Consider the following 18,381-nt stretch of genomic DNA (forward strand, 5'->3'; position numbering starts at 1 on the left):
ACTTTTTGTGGGGAGTTGGTGTGTTTTAAGTTTTTTTTTTTTTTTTTTTTTTTTAAATGTGTGTTTTCTGTGCCTGGAGATAATTGAGTTTAACACAGTGCTGACTAAATTCTCTCCCAGGCATAGGGGAGAGATTGACCTATTTTGTATGGGAGTGTCCTGCATCTGAGAGCCAATGTAATCGTGTGTATGTTTTTACTGTAGTCTACTCTCAGGTCCAGGGGGAGTGCTCCATACATGGGGACCTGCATATAAGGCCAGTTGTGGCTGCCATTAAAGTGATTCGTTTTACCCTTCATGAAGTCTAGACTCATGTTTGGGGGATTGGAGAGCTATATTCACTCTGGGAATTGCTATAATCACTATACTCCCTTGGATCACAACGATTGCTCTTGTAAGATCGGCCTGCTTCGCTCTCTGGACTAAGAGAGGTCTAACCACTGGAAGGTGGATCCTGGTCCTGGGTCCAGGACAGCGAGACCCCAACCAAGCTGCGGCGGTTTGTGGGGTTTGTACGGTGGTTATGGTGTTCCAGTGTGGTGCTTATGGTGCTCACAAGTACTAGGAAGCAGCGACTGATGGAGGTACTCGGTCGGGGTGCCTGGCAGTCCGTCACAGGGGGTAACCCTGGAGCTAAACTACTGACAATGAGAACAAAAATCCCAGTACACCACCCACCTCTTATATCCCTGTTTTAATACTGTTTATATTTTCTTGTTAAGTGGACCCTTATTGTTTGTATCATTGAGAATAAAGTTGAAGTTTTATTTTGGCCAATTGTAATACTTTTGTGCTTCCTCCCAGTGTATCCCACAATTTTGGGTGACATTGGGATTTTTGTTCTCATGGTCAGTAGTTTATTGTATATTTGTATTTACTTTTTTATCACACAGCCATGTTACGGAACTGCAGCCCAGCCCTACCATAACAAGAGGACATTAGTCTTAAATTACAGTGGAAAAGGTTTAAAAATTAATATCAGGAAGTATTACTTTACTGAGAGAGTAGTGGATGCATGGAATAGCCTTCCAGCTGAAGTGGTAGAGGTTAACACAGTAAAGGAGTTTAAGCATGCGTGGGATAGGCATAAGGCTATCCTAATTATAAGATAAGGCCAGGGACTAAAGAAAGTATTTCAAAATATTGGGCAGACTAGATGGGCCGAATGGTTCTTATCTGCCGTCACATTCTATGTTTCTACGTGTTCCCTATTAAGGGTTACTAAGGGATTTAGAAAAATACCGCTCTCAATCTCATTAGTCTCAACCTTCTAGTTGAAAAAGCCAGGTGAATTGTTAGTGTAAGACTCCCCTAAGAGGTTTGCCTTGACGTGACCGGTGAGCTTACACTTTAATGGCCATTGGAGAGATACTAAAAAAAAAAAAACAGTTATTTAAAGGAGCATCAGGATTTGAGATAGGGCGCAGGTAACTTTTCTATGGTTTTCAGAGTGTCAGACAGTATTTATTTACTAACAAGCACCGCGCTTACAGCAGCAGTAGCTTAGTATCCAACAGCTTAAGAGCCTCCATTTTGTTTAAATGTAGGGATTTAGGCCAGAGCGCAGGTAACGTTCTCTCGGTATTTACTACCTCCAGTTTATAGCAATTAGTAGATTAACTGAGATTGCTACAATGCACTATAGACTCCATTTCTGTATTTTTTACTATTTTATGTCTCCAGGGGAGGTGTGACTAAGGCAGCATGAATAGAAACAAAAGTGATTTAACTCCTAAATGACAGAGTTCTGAGCAGAGACACTGCAGGGGCATGATTTATACAGCAAAACCGCTTCATTAAAAGAAATACTCGGGGCACCATAACAACTTCATCAATATGAAGTTGGTATGGTGCCAGGAAGTCCGTGGTTGCGTTTTTACCTAAAAGGGAAGGCCTTTTTGAGATTTGAGAATGGTTTAACCCCTTCAGGTAAGAAAGTTCCCTCCTGGCACAATAACAACTTAATTTAGATAATTTTGTTATGGTGCCCGGAGTGTTCGTTTAAGCTAAAGCTGTTTTGGTGCTTACAGTATGCAGTTTTCTAGATAAAAATTACACGCTATGACTGGGGGACCATTAGTAGAACAGAGTATAGAGTGTTTAAAGGGAAACTATAAGTGGCAGGAATACCAAGCTATATTCCTGGCACTATAGTCAGTGCTGTATTTGCCGCGAGGCAAACAAGGCTTTTGCCTTGGGCAACACTTTCCAGGGGGTGGGAAAAAAAACAAAACCAAATGCCCAGGCAAATGCTTCCTCGCGGGCAGCGAGAGAGCGTTAATTTGTGAGTTCTCCCTCAGTGATGCAGGGAGGCGGAATATGACGTTACACTACCTGGACCTCAAATAGCCGCCCAATTGCCTGCACAAACAGCCCGGCCAACAGCCACACTGGACCCCATGTAAAAAAATCCACCCAGCTTTCCCAAAGGTAGGGAGGCAGGGTGGATTTAAATTGAAATACAAAAAATTATCTGTGAGTGTTGGGGGAGAAATGCATGTTTGTGTATGTCTGTCGGTGTGTGTCTGTGAGGGAGCCTGTGTGTCTAAGTGATTGTGTGTGTCTGTGATGGTGCCTATTTGTCTGTCAGTGAGTGTGACAGGAAGTGGTGGAGCAAATGTAAATTAGGGGGTGCCCGAGTTCCCTAGGGCAGCACAGATCCAAAATACACCACCTCCTCCGAGTCCTCCCACCGATGTGAAAAAGGGTTAGAAACCCTTTATTTACTTACCTGATCCCAGCACAGATGTCCCTTGGTGCTGGGTCATGGGTCTGCATCCTTCGACATCTTGCGACGAGCAGGCGCTAATGCAGGAAGACATTTGGGAGACAGCCACGAGAGGCAGACTTAGTGTTGCAATGTAAACATTGCAGTTTCTCTGGATGAACATTGCAGCATTAAGTGCAACAGGGACACTGTACCACTTCAATTAGCTAAAGTGGTATGGGTGCTTATAATATTCCTTTAAAACTATCCAACTTCAATATAATTCAAAAATCTATTTTTTACCCAAAAAAATCAATTATTCAATAAAAATAAAACTTCTTACAGCCATGTAGGTAGAAACTGTATAGACAGTCAGATTGATAGCTATATATGTAGATATAGAAATTGTCATTAATATTAATATATTGTTTATCAATTGCACAGAAACTGTATTGTGTTCCATATCGATCGATCTATTTATAGACAATCTTTATCTAGATATCTATAATTAGCCATCTATATCCGAATCGGTCTATATAGATATTCAGAATTGTTCTATTGTTAAACTCCGTCTCCATAGATAGTCAGATAGACAGACTTTAGCTAGATATGGGTACCTAAATCTCTTCATCTAGCTATGAATTAATTGTGTGCCTATTAGATCTATCCAGATATCTTTATCTAAAGCTGTCTGTCAGTAAAATCTGTACCTATTACATGTATCTAGATAACTATATCTAAATCTATCCAGATAACGTAATCAAGATATCTATATCATAATCTGTCTATCAATATATATTGTCTACCTGTTATATGTATCTGGATATCTATATATAGATCGATCCGGATAGGTTTATCGAGATATCTAAATCTGTCTATTTTTAAGTTGTGTATCTATATATATATCCTGGCATTTCCATCTATAAATGATTGATGTATGATTTGTCTGTTATATCGTCTATCCCTCCCTCCCTCCCTCCCTCCGTGTGTGTGTTTGTACATATTCCTCCGTAGTATCCGGCTGCTTAGCAACCCCGGGGTGTATGAAGCTCGCTCGTGATCCATTCAGTGGGCGCCTGGGAAAAAAACTCCCTTTGGCTTGTCCTTTCACATCATTTTATTAGAAAAACAAAAGCACATGTCGAATGTGTATTAGCAGGTTGACATCTAGACATTTAGCAATTTCACTGCGTTCAAAATCGGACTCTTCGGCCGTCGGAGATGCTCTATCAAACTTTTACAAAAACATTACTATTAGCCAAAGGTTTTATTTGTAATTAAACAGTTTGTAACGTTTTATGCCTCTGACGTTACATAACACAGTCTGGGGTTTATTCAATAAACAGCGAGATTAATTGAGGACAAAATGGCTGATTTGGAATTTTCCAGCTCGGGTATAGCCTCAATTTCGCAAAATATATTTTCACTGTAATTCTCGGTTTTAGGAATAAACCAATGCGTTCTAACATTGTAATATTAACTTGACTTGGGGGGGGGGGGAGGGTGTTAAATGCACCGTGAATTTTAAATTTAAGGCCAAAGTAGCTGATCTGGAAGCAGAGCTGACTGGGAGATTTTGTCCAATTTATCTATTCTGGCCTAAACATTGAAATCCACTCTGAATCCCCAACAAGTGTATTCGCAAAACACGAAATTATCGAGAATGAAAAAATGGAATCAAAAATAGATGATCTTAGCCTAAATTTTTGGATCTCATATAGCAATTCACTTCAATATGCTTTTCAGCGATCCATCCTCTTTACAGAATAACCCCGATTAATACAGAATGTTTCTTTTAATATTTGTGTAATTTGCTAGAGGTTTCCTGTTCCCTACACGGAGTTGAACAAGTTGCCCCTCATCATCTACTGAGATTGCTTAACAGCTCTACTACCAAGAGGTTTCCACAAAGAAAAAAAATGAAAAAATTAATAAAAAAAAAAAAAAAAAAAACACCCCCCGAATGTTTAAATCTATTTTTCATTTCAGTATGTATGGATAGTGCATTATTTAATGGGGAACATTTTTTTTTTTTTTTTTGATTGGACATAAAATCATTTAAAAAAAATTATTTACCAAATAATACAATATCTTACAGATAAGAAAAGTGTTGTAAATGAATAACATTTCTCAATATGTAACCTTTTTCCCCCAAATAGTCAATATTTCTCTCACATATACATTAGCCCATATGGACACACACTCACATACTATATTTGTTGCCACATTATCATGACATTTCTCAAATCAACCTCATATTACAGTTATGTCGCCTTTTTGGACACACACACACACAAATGCAAACACACATATTTTCACTGATACGCGCACACATACACACACACACACACACACACACACACACAAACACACTGAGGCACATAATGAAGTACATTGACAGATACAGTCACACAATCACAGTTTGTATCTGGCTGTGTGTATTTGTACCTGGGTGTTTATGTTTGGCCTTGTGTAACTAAGTATCTGCCTGAGATTGTGTGTCTGGCAGTGAGTATTTGTGTGCATCTATGAGTGAATATCTGTGTGTATGTGCATCTGTGACTGCGTCTGTAGTGCACATCTGTGGCTGTGCCTGAATTTCTGTTGGGGAGCATATGTTTGAGGGGGAGTTACTTGCAGGGCACCCACAGTGTGTTTATGGCAAGGCTGTTATGTGTTTTGGGGGCTACTGTCTGTGAGGGGGCATATCTATGTAAGAGGATGAGTGAAAGGGTGACTATGCATGTGTGTGGGGTGACTGTGACTGCGGTCAGTGTATATATGCGGTGAGTGGCAAGGTGACTGTGTGTGTAGGGAGTTGAGTGTGACAGGGCAATTATGTGTGGGATAAGTGACAAGGTGACTGCGTTTGGGAGGTTGAGTGTTGCAGGGCGACTGTGTGAGTGTGCGGTGAGCATGGCAGGGCGACTGCATATATGTGGGTGGGTAACAAGGGGAAGCCTGGAGATCAGAATATAATTGTGTCTCGTGCAGCTCTGAGGGGATTCAGCAGAGTTGTTGCTAGAATATCTCAGCGGCTATTGCAAACAAAATGTATTTGCAATAAACACATTTCATTTGCAGTAGTTAAAATCGTGTATACATGAATGGATTAAAGGTACACTGTAGTCACCAAACCAACTTCAGCTTGATGAAGCAGTTTTAATGTATAGATCATGCCTCTGAAGTCTCACTGCTCAATTTGCTGCCATTTAGGAGGTACATTACTTTTGTTTCTGTCTATACAGCCCTAACCACACTTCCCCTGGCTATGACTGACACAGTCTGCATGAAAAAATGGTTTCATTTTCAATCAGATGTTAACTTGCTTTAGATGGTTTTATCTCCTGCTCTGTAAATTGAACTTTAATCAAACACAGGAGGCCAATTCAAAGTATAGCAGGCTATTAGACATAATATGCAATAAGGGCAATATAAACATTAGATCTCACTTTACAAGAAGTGAGAAGGGAAGCTGTGCACATTACATGCAGGGAGGTGAGAATAGAGCTGTACAAACACAGTGATTTAATTCCTAAATGGTTTGTTGAGCAGAGAGACTGCAGGGGCATTATCTATACACCAAAAGTGCTTCATTAAACTAAAGTTGTTTTGGTGACTACAGTGTCCCTTTAAGGAACTTAAAGAAGATGACATTTTTGGCCAAATCTAAATTCAATTTAAAGTGAAGGGTCACGCCATTTTTTAGAGAAGAACTGTCACTTCTTAGATTTCTAATATTGTATTTAATTATCAAAACATGTTTTTATGACGTTTGTTACATACAATTAAAAGAACACTCAAAGCACCACAACCACTACAGCTCACCGTAATGGTTATAGTGCAAAGACTGCCCTAGTGTCCTCCCGCAGTAAGTAGTCTTGAGAAAACATCCATTTAGTACGGGAACACAACATCTTCTGATTTATTCAGCTTTATTTGGGTCAAGAAGTAAAAGGACAATTCAGTCTAGGTTCAACTTGAGTAAGGTTTCATAGCGAGGCCAAAACGTTGTCAATCTACTCCTCGACCCAGTTAAGCTGTATAAATTAGAAGTTGTTATGTGCCCATACCAATTGGATGTTAAATATAGGACTTGGAGAATTTGCCTGTCGGGGTGAGTGCATCATCTGGAATTTTGATTCTCGTTCCGTTATTGTAAGAATAGTTTTATAAGTTACCTGGGGTTAACCTTGCACCTGCCAAGGTTTACTTCACCCCTGAGCCTCCTGAACGGAGTTAAGTCCAGCTGTCAGGGCCGGACTGGGAATGCAAAGCAGCCCTGGAAAAATGTATGCCGGCCCTATATATCATTGTGCCACAGTAGTGTTTGTGTATGTATAAATGTGTGTATGTATATATACACACACACACAACACAAAAACTACTGTGGAACAATGACTTATAGGGCTGGCATCCATTTTATATATATATATATATATATATATATATATATATATATATATATATATATATATATATATATATACACACACATACACACACACACACACACACACTTTTCTTATTGGCATGTTCCTTTTTTAATTATAAATATTAGTCCTCTCAAGGTAAAAAATTTAATTATACAGTAAGCATACTCACATCCAGGCACAGACAATCTCACTAACACAAGATCACTGGCACACAGGTTCATAGACAGGCAATCTCACTGACCAACCCAAGATCATTGACAAACACAGTCAAGCTTACAGGTACACACAAACTTAGCACAGACAAACTCACTGGTATACACACATACAAGCTCACTACAGACAAGCTTACTGACATACATACACATGCTCAATACAGACAAGCTCACTGACATAAACATGCTCACTTTAGACAAGTTCATTGACATACACACCCAAGCTCACTAGAGACAGGCACACTGACACACACAAGCTCACTAACACACACACTCACTACAGGCATGCTCACTGACACACACATACATGCTTACTACAGACATGCTCACTGACACACACACACACATGCTCACTGCATACATGCTCACTGACACACACACATGCTCACAAAAGCAGGCACATACACACAAGATCACTCTCACTCACTAGCTGCAGTGTATTTGAAGCCTACCTGGCACTGCAGGCTCCAGATGTGGAAGTCGGGGGAGGTGAGAACTCCATTTCCTGCCCTTAAGTCAGCAGCTTGAGATGGGGGAAGGGGAGGGGAAGCTTGATATCAGGGGTGTGGTTTGTGATTGGGGCGGAGCTTGAGTGCCAGAAAGCTCCCTCACTGCAGTGCTCCATCCGGCCGCAGCATCCTTAATGCAGACGCACCGGCCCCAAGCACCTCCCTCCATAATTCCCTCGGCCTCTCACAGTCTGAGGGGAAATTTACCAAATTGCCTTATGCCTCGTTTCCACTGATCTGTATGGTTCGGAAGGGTTAGAATGGTCCAGCCTATTCAGGTGAGCTTTTCAACTGCAAGTCGGACCGCCAAGGGGCATGTTGGGTTTAGACCAAATGCCTAGCGTGTCATTTGTCGTTAGCATTGACATTTTCCTGTCCGCCAATCAATGGGTTGTAAAGTGTATTGCCAGTAGCTCCACCCTAACCATACTATTTCCTATGGACATACATCGGAAGGGGGCCCAGGAATGGTGCGTGTGAAGAAATCCCTCTCTATGTATAATATTTCTTCCATATTCATTCGGTAGATATAACTACCGAACAGAGACCACCCCCTGGCTCGTTAAACTTCAAAGAATGCTTCAATTGAACACTCTATGTGTGCGGACAGCGTTCGTACTACCGAACGCCACGTGGCTCAAAAAACGGCGGCCATCTTATCAGGCGAACTAAGGCAGCGGGACTTGGTCGTCGAGTGTCGAGTACTAAAAATCGGACACTTGACTTCCCGAACACCGGTCTCAACAAGCGAATGCTGGATCTCTATTTCCTGGATAGCTAGAAGAGCGCTATTCGGTACTTTTGTGCATTCGAATGAGGGGAACAATCGCTGCTAAGAGCCAGGGGAATCCATTCGTGGAATTGTTTTTTACCACTTAACTGAATAGACCGGCAAAACCACCCAAACTCCTGGAACTATTTTGGGCAGCCAGCCCGCGGTTAGCCGGTCACAAAGGACTTCCACACGTTTTGAGAACCCCTGAACCGATCTGGGTGAAATTTGAATATGTTGGTCACCCAGATCGGGGCTACCAGGGGACATATTATTTGTGGGATACCCCATGTATAAAGGGGTGTTCTAAATATTGGGGAAAATTTAGATTTTTCTGCCTGGAGATAATCAAGTTATTACTTTATCAGACTTGATTATGTCCAGGACTAGGGGAGGGAATTGTATGTTTGTGCTGGGTGTGTTTTACGGTTTTCCTGTAACTGATTGGTTATACTGTATCCCTCTCTGTGGGATGTCCCCTTGCATGGGGACTTGCATAAAAGCCTGTGTGTGGTCATTAAAAGCCAGTTCTGTTGTACCCTTCTTCTTGACTTCGGCTGATGTTTGGGGATTCGTATGCTTTACTAAGGGAATTATCTTATAAAGCTATTTGTATTCATATGGATTTCATCTATTTCATCTACCAAACGGAGAGCTATACTCACTGATGCTCTGGCGGTTCGGGAGGAAACTACTGAATGAGGATTGAATATACTAGGTTTCCTTACAGTGCGATTTGGTTCAGTTGTATGGGCCACTTTCATAATAGAATTACTCAAAATAGCGTACCAGACCGTACCGACCTGAACCGCTCAGTGGAAACGGGGCATTATTTATAGGTATCAGGGCTTTCCCCGCGGCCCCAAGTGCTGCGGCCCACCGGGAAATTTCCCGGTATCCCGGTGGGCCAGTCCGGCCCTGCCGGCAGTGCAGGAGCACGCTCATTGGCTGAGAGTTTCCAGCTGACTGTCTTAGCCAATGAACTGGCTCTGCATTGGAACTGCTGCAAGGTGCTTCCAGATCCAAAGGACCCGGTGGATTTTGCACTAGAACCCTAGAGTGGAATGCAGTGGTTATGGTGTTTGAAGTGTCCTTTAAACGTAGATATCCATACAATTTCTTAGAGCAGGGCAGCTCTATCTTGGTACTCTGTCAAATATCATTTGTTGCCCTTGTCTGCCACCAGACATAGTGGGAAAGGAGATATCAACCAATGTTTCTCTTCTCCTCATTTGCATTGAGTGCCCTGCCTGTGCCACTGGACTTTTAAATACATTTTATTAGATAATGGAAACATTTTTTTAATGGAAGTTATAGGGGATTTTTAATGTTTAATACAACGGTGTAATATCCAGAGAACTGACAGTTCCTCCTGGCTGTCCTGAGTTAACAGACAGATCATGTAATACACATCGATGTTAACTTAAAGACAACAACATGGGTACAGTTAGCTTTCATGCATGTATCTCTTTCATTGTATGATTTGTTTTTATTTTATAGACCTTGCAGTTGTGACTGACCCGTGCGCGGTGTCTCCCATTCCCTGTACCAGCCACAAAGCTTCAAATCACATCAGAAATAGTCCAATTAGAGCACTAACCACTACGCTGGCTTTTCAGCTATAACTTATAAAGAAATGTTGGGGAGTCTGCATTCTGTCAGCAGAGACAACCCCAAACTATATAGACAGCTGCACTGATACAGAGACAAACTGAAAGACAGCAGAAAACATAGCCAGACATGTAGACAGACAGAGAATGGATGGCATATTCAGAGAATGCAAACAACTGGAATGACAGAGGCAGACACTAAAGGCACGAATACAGACAGACAGACATACTACTAGGTAAAGGCAGGGATACAGACAGACACACAACTAGGTAAAGGCAGAGATACAGATACAGACACACTACTAGGTAAAGGCAGGGATACAGACAGACGCAAAACTAGGTAAAGGCAGGGATACAGACAGACACACTACTAGGTAAAGGCATAGATACAGACAGACACACAACTAGGTAAAGGCAGGGATACAGACAGACACACTACTAGGTAAAGGCAGGGATACAGACAGACACACTACTAGGTAAAGGCAGGGATACAGACAGACACACTACTAGGTAAAGGCAGGGATACAGACAGACACACTACTAGGTAAAGGCAGGGATACAGACAGACACACTACTAGGTAAAGGCATGGATACAGACAGACACACTACTAGGTAAAGGCAGAGATACAGACAGACACAAAACTAGGTAAAGGCATGGATACAGACAGACACACTACTAGGTAAAGGCAGGGATACAGACAGACACACTACTAGGTAAAGGCAGGGATACAGACAGACACAAAACTAGGTAAAGGCAGGGATACAGACAGACACACTACTAAGTAAAGGCAGGGATACAGACAGACACACTACTAAGTAAAGGCAGGGATACAGACAGACACACTACTAGGTAAAGGCAGAGATACAGACAGACACACTACTAGGTAAAGGCAGAGATACAGAGACACACTACTAGGTAAAGGCAGGGATACAGACAGACACAAAACTAGGTAAAGCCAGGGATACAGACAGACACACAACTAGGTAAAGGCAGAGATACAGACAGACACACAATTAGGTAAAGGCAGAGATACAGAGACACACTACTAGGTAAAGGCAGGGATACAGACAGACACAAAACTAGGTAAAGGCAGAGATACAGACAGACACACAATTAGGTAAAGGCAGAGATACAGAGACACACTACTAGGTAAAGGCAGGGATACAGACAGACACAAAACTAGGTAAAGCCAGGGATACAGACAGACACACAACTAGGTAAAGGCAGAGATACAGACAGACACACAATTAGGTAAAGGCAGGGATACAGAGACACACTACTAGGTAAAGGCAGGGATACAGACAGACACAAAACTAGGTAAAGCCAGGGATACAGACAGACACACTACTAGGTAAAGGCAGAGATACAGACAGACACTACTAGGTGAAGGCAGGAATACAGACAGACACACTACTAGGTAAAGGCAGAGATACAGACAGACACACTACTAGGTAAAGGCAGAGATACAGAGACACACTACTAGGTAAAGGCAGGGATACAGACAGACACACTACTAGGTAAAGGCAGGGATACAGACAGACACAAAACTAGGTAAAGGCAGAGATACAGACAGACACACAATTAGGTAAAGGCAGAGATACAGAGACACACTACTAGGTAAAGGCAGGGATACAGACAGACACAAAACTAGGTAAAGCCAGGGATACAGACAGACACACAACTAGGTAAAGGCAGAGATACAGACAGACACACAATTAGGTAAAGGCAGGGATACAGACAGACACACTACTAGGTAAAGGCAGGGATACAGACAGACACACTACTAGGTAAAGGCAGGGATACAGACAGACACACTACTAGGTAAAGGCAGAGATACAGACAGACACTACTAGGTGAAGGCAGGAATACAGACAGACACACTACTAGGTAAAGGCAGAGATACAGACAGACACACTACTAGGTAAAGGCAGAGATACAGAGACACACTACTAGGTAAAGGCAGGGATACAGACAGACACAAAACTAGGTAAAGCCAGGGATACAGACAGACACACAACTAGGTAAAGGCAGAGATACAGACAGACACACAATTAGGTAAAGGCAGAGATACAGAGACACACTACTAGGTAAAGGCAGGGATACAGACAGACACAAAACTAGGTAAAGGCAGAGATACAGACAGACACACAATTAGGTAAAGGCAGAGATACAGAGACACACTACTAGGTAAAGGCAGGGATACAGACAGACACAAAACTAGGTAAAGCCAGGGATACAGACAGACACACAACTAGGTAAAGGCAGAGATACAGACAGACACACAATTAGGTAAAGGCAGGGATACAGACAGACACACTACTAGGTAAAGGCAGGGATACAGACAGACACAAAACTAGGTAAAGGCAGAGATACAGACAGACACACAATTAGGTAAAGGCAGAGATACAGAGACACACTACTAGGTAAAGGCAGGGATACAGACAGACACAAAACTAGGTAAAGCCAGGGATACAGACAGACACACAACTAGGTAAAGGCAGAGATACAGACAGACACACAATTAGGTAAAGGCAGGGATACAGACAGACACACTACTAGGTAAAGGCAGGGATACAGACAGACACACTACTAGGTAAAGGCAGGGATACAGACAGACACACTACTAGGTAAAGGCAGAGATACAGACAGACACTACTAGGTGAAGGCAGGAATACAGACAGACACTACTAGGTAAAGGCAGGGATACAGACAGACACAAAACTAGGTAAAGCCAGGGATACAGACAGACACACAACTAGGTAAAGGCAGAGATACAGATACAGACACACTACTAGGTAAAGGCAGAGATACAGAGACACACTACTAGGTAAAGGCAGGGATACAGACAGACACAAAACTAGGTAAAGCCAGGGATACAGACAGACACACAACTAGGTAAAGGCAGGGATACAGACAGACACTACTAGGTAAAGGCAGGGATACAGACAGACACACTGCTAGTTTAAGTCTCAGATCCAGGTGACACTCACTGATCCAGGTCTTACCTTCACTCAGGCTCAGATCCAGGTGACACTTAGAATTCCTGATCCAGGTACAATTCCATCTGTCACAGTATCTTCTACAGCAGATACAAACTATCTTGATCCAGGTCCTGCTGTCACTTACACTCAGTGTCTCTGTAGTCCTCACTGCCCCTTCTTTCACTCGCACTCACAGTTCCAACAGTCAGTCACTCACATTCAGTGCCTTTAACAACCCATGTCCCTGCAGTCACTCAGTGGCCCCCGAGTCACTCACATTCTCCCTGCAGTAATCTATCAGCCAGTTACTCTCACTCAGTGTCCCAGCAGCCAGTCACTCACACTCAGTGTCCCAGCAGCCAGTCACTCACACGCAGTGTCCCAGCAGCCAGTCACTCACACTCAGTGTCCCAGCAGCCAGTCACTCACACTCAGTGTCCCAGCAGCCAGTCACTCACACTCAGTGTCCCAGCAGCCAGTCACTCACACTCAGTGTCCCAGCAGCCAGTCACTCACACTCAGTGTCCCAGCAGCCAGTCACTCACACTCAGTGTCCCAGCAGCCAGTAACTCACACTCAGTGTCCCAGCAGCCAGTCACTCACACTCAGTGTCCCAGCAGCCAGTCACTCGCACTCAGTGTCCCAGCAGCCAGTTACTCGCACTCAGTGTCCCAGCAGCCAGTCACTCGCACTCAGTGTCCCAGCAGCCAGTCACTCACACTCAGTGTCCCAGCAGCCAGTCACTCACACTCAGTGTCCCAGCAGCCAGTCACTCACACGCAGTGCTCCAGCTGTGACTGACCTGTGCGCTGTGTCTCCCATTCCCTGCATCAGCCAGCGGTGTCTCCCCAGCTCCCCCCAGCGGCCAGCCCTCCCCATGCAATGACCCCGCCCACACACTGCGCGGGGAGACCGTGACTGGAATACTGAGAGCAGTTACCGGGGCAACAGCGCAACAATGCGGGAATCAGACAGACAGCAGCATTAACCCCTCACTCACCGAGAGCACTATCAACACTGGAAATACCAAATCCCTAAACACCATTAACCCCTGAAATACCAACAACCCCTCACTCACTATAAACACTATTAACCCCTGAAATACCAATACCCCCTCACTCACTATAAACACCATTAACCCCTGAAATACCAATACCCCCTCACTCACTATAAACACTATTAACCCCTGAAATACCAATACCCCCTCACTCACTATAAACACTATTAACCCCTGAAATACCAATACCCCCTCACTCACTATAAACACCATTAACCCCTAAAATACCAATATCCCCTCACTCAATATAAACACTATTAACCCCTGAAATACCAATACCCCCTCACTCACTATAAACACCATTAACCCCTGAAATACCAATATCCCCTCACTCACTATAAACACCATTAACCCCTGAAATACCAATATCCCCTCACTCAATATAAACACTATTAACCCCTGAAATACCAACAACCCCTCACTCACTATAAACACCATTAACCCCTGAAATACCAATACCCCCTCACTCACTATAAACACCATTAACCCCTGAAATACCAATATCCCCTCACTCAATATAAACACTATTAACCCCTGAAATACCAATACCCCCTCACTCACTATAAACACAATTAACCCCTGAAATACCAATATCCCCTCACTCAATATAAACACTATTAACCCCTGAAATACCAACAACCCCTCACTCACTATAAACACCATTAACCCCTGAAATACCAATATCCCCTCACTCAATATAAACACTATTAACCCCTGAAATACCAATATCCCCTAACTCAATATAAACACTATTAACCCCTGAAATACCAATATCCCCTCACTCACTATAAACACTATTAACCCCTGAAATACCAACAACCCCTCCCTCACTATAAACACCATTAACCCCTGAAATACCAATATCCCCTCACTCAATATAAACACTATTAACCCCTGAAATACCAATATCCCTCACTCAATATAAACACTATTAACCCCTGAAATACCAATATCCACTCACTCACTATAAACACTATTAACCCCTGAAAAACCAATATCCCCTCACTCAATATAAACACTATTAACCCCTGAAATACCAATATCCCCTCACTCACTATAAACACTATTAACCCCTGAAAAACCAATATCCCCTCACTCAATATAAACACTATTAACCCCTGAAATACCAATATCCCCTCACTCACTATAAACACTATTATCCCCTGAAATACCAATACCACCACATTCACTATAAACACTATTAACCCCTGAAATACCAATACCCCCTCACTCACTATAAACACTATTAACCCCTGAAATACCAATACCCCCTCACTCACTATAAACACTATTAACCCTTGAAATACCAATACCCCCTCACTCACTGTAAACACTATTAACCCCTGAAATACCAGCATCCCCTCACTCACTATAAACACTATTAACCCCTGAAATACCAACAACCCCTCACTCACTATAAACACTATTAACCCCTAAAATACAAATATCCCCTCACTCACTATAAACACTATGAACCCCTCTCACTATAAACACTATTAACCCCTGAAATACCAATACCACCACACTCATTACAAACACAACTAACCCTGAAATAACATCCTCTCACTCTTTACAAACACTATTAACCCCTGAAATATCAATACCTCCTCACTCAGTACAAACACTATTAACCCCATAAATACCAGCATCCCCTCACTCATTACAAACACTATTAACTCCTGAAATACCAGCATCCCCTCACTCACTATAAACACTAATAACCCCTGAAATACCAGCATCCCCTCACTCACTATAAACACTATTAACCCCTGAAATACCAATACCACCCCATTCACTATAAACACTATTAACCCCTGAAATACCAATACCCCCTCACTCACTATAAACACTATTAACCCCTGAAATACCAATACCCCCTCACTCACTAAAAACACTATTAACCCCTGAAATACCAATACCCCCTCACTCACTATAAACACTATTAACCCCTGAAATACCAGCATCCCCTCACTCACTATAAACACTATTAACCCATGAAATACCAATACCCTCTCACTCACTATAAACACTATTAACCCCTGAAATACCAATACCACCACACTCACTATAAACACTATTAACCCCCTGAAATACCAATATCCCCTCACTCACTATAAACACTATTAACCCTTCACTCACAGAGAGCACTATCAACACTGGAAATACCAAATCCCTAAAATACCAATATCCCCTCACTCACTATAAACACTATTAACCCCTGAAATACCAATATCCCCTCACTCACTATAAACACTATTAACCCCTGAAATACCAATATCCCCTCACTCACTATAAACACTATTAACCCCTGAAATACCAATGTCCCCTCACTCACTATAAACACTATTAACCCCTGAAATACCAATATCCCCTCACTCACTATAAACACTATTAACCCCTGAAATACCAATGTCCCCTCACTCACTATAAACACTATTAACCCCTGAAATACCAATACCCCCTCACTCACTATAAACACTATTAACCCCTTAAATACCAATGCCACCACACTCACTATAAACACTATTAACCCCTGAAATACCAATATCCCCTCACTCACTATAAACACTATTAACCCCTGAAATACCAGCATCCCCTCACTCACTATAAACACTATTAACCCCTGAAATACCAATATCACCACACTCACTATAAACACAATTAACCCCTGAAATACCAACATCCCCTCGATCACTATAAACACTGTTAACCCCTGAAATACCAATATCTCCTCACTCACTATAAACACTATTAACCCCTGAAATACCAATATCCCCTCACTCACTATAAACACTATTAACCCCTGAAATACCAACATCCCCTCACTCACTATAAACACTATTAACCCCTGAAATACCAATATTCCCTCACTCACTATAAACACTATTAACCCCTGAAATACCAGCATCCCCTCACTCACTATAAACACTATTAACCCCTAAAATACCAAAATCCCCTCACTCACTATAAACCCTAATAACCCCTGAAATACCAACATCCCCTGACTCATTATAAAACACTATTAACCCCTGAAATACCAGCATCCCCAGACCCCTCACTCACTATTAACCCCTAAAATACCAAATCCTACCTTACTCACTATAAACACTATTAACCCCTGAAATACCAACATCCCCTCACTCACTATAAACACTATTAACCTCTGAAATACCAATATCCCCTCACTCACTATAAACACTATTAACCCATGAAATGCCAATATCCCCTCACTCACTATAAACACTGTTAACCCCTGAAATACCAATACTACCACACTCATTACAAACACTATTAACCCCTGAAATACCAATATCCCCTCACTCACTATAAACACTATTAACCCTTCACTCACGAGAGCACTATCAACACTGGAAATACCAAATCCCTAAAATACCAATATCCCCACACTCACTATAAACACTATTAACCCCTGAAATACCAATACCCCCTCACTCACTATAAACACTATTAACCCCTCAAATACCAATACCCCCTCACTCACTATAAACACTATTAACCCCTGAAATACCAATACCACCACACTCACTATAAACACTATTAACCCCTGAAATACCAATATCCCCTCACTAACTATAAACACTACTAACCCCTGAAATACCAATATCCCCTCACTCACTATAAACACTACTAACCCCTGAAATACCAATATCCCCTCACTCACTATAAACACTATTAACCCCTGAAATACAAATACCCCCTCACTCACTATAAACACTATTAACCCCTGAAATACCAATACCCCCTCACTCACTATAAACACTATTAACCCTTGAAATACCAATACCCCCTCACTCACTGTAAACACTATTAACCCCTGAAATACCAGCATCCCCTCACTCACTATAAACACTATTAACCCCTGAAATACCAACAACCCCTCACTCTCTATAAACACTATTAACCCCTAAAATACCAATATCCCCTCACTCACTATAAACACTATTAACCCCTCTCACTATAAACACTATTAACCCCTGAAATATCAATACCTCCTCACTCATTACAAACACTATTAACCCCATAAATACCAGCATCCCCTCACTCACTATAAACACTATTAACTCCTGAAATACCA

General features: G+C 42.1%; 2 protein-coding genes across 5 annotated transcripts in view; one reads left to right on the forward strand and one right to left on the reverse strand.

The window, feature by feature from the left end:
* CHL1 (cell adhesion molecule L1 like) overlaps window positions 1–14,071 on the reverse strand; it is a 163,560-nt gene extending 149,489 nt beyond the window's left edge. For 3 of the 4 annotated variants that reach the window (XM_063427041.1, XM_063427039.1, XM_063427042.1), the window contains exon 1: window positions 13,253–14,008. The gene's annotated coding sequence lies outside the window, so the exon portion shown is untranslated. Of the gene's footprint in view, window positions 1–13,252; window positions 14,009–14,030 lie in introns of those variants that run through there. The other variant, XM_063427040.1, reaches the window with a different exon arrangement.
* The window catches only part of LOC134568454 (oocyte zinc finger protein XlCOF7.1-like), a 322,479-nt gene that overhangs the window by 159,066 nt on the left and 145,032 nt on the right, over window positions 1–18,381 (forward strand). The gene's annotated exons all lie outside the window — the stretch shown is intronic.

This window comes from Pelobates fuscus, chromosome 7 (genome assembly GCF_036172605.1).
Source record: "Pelobates fuscus isolate aPelFus1 chromosome 7, aPelFus1.pri, whole genome shotgun sequence".
Classification (NCBI taxonomy): Eukaryota; Metazoa; Chordata; class Amphibia; order Anura; family Pelobatidae; genus Pelobates; species Pelobates fuscus.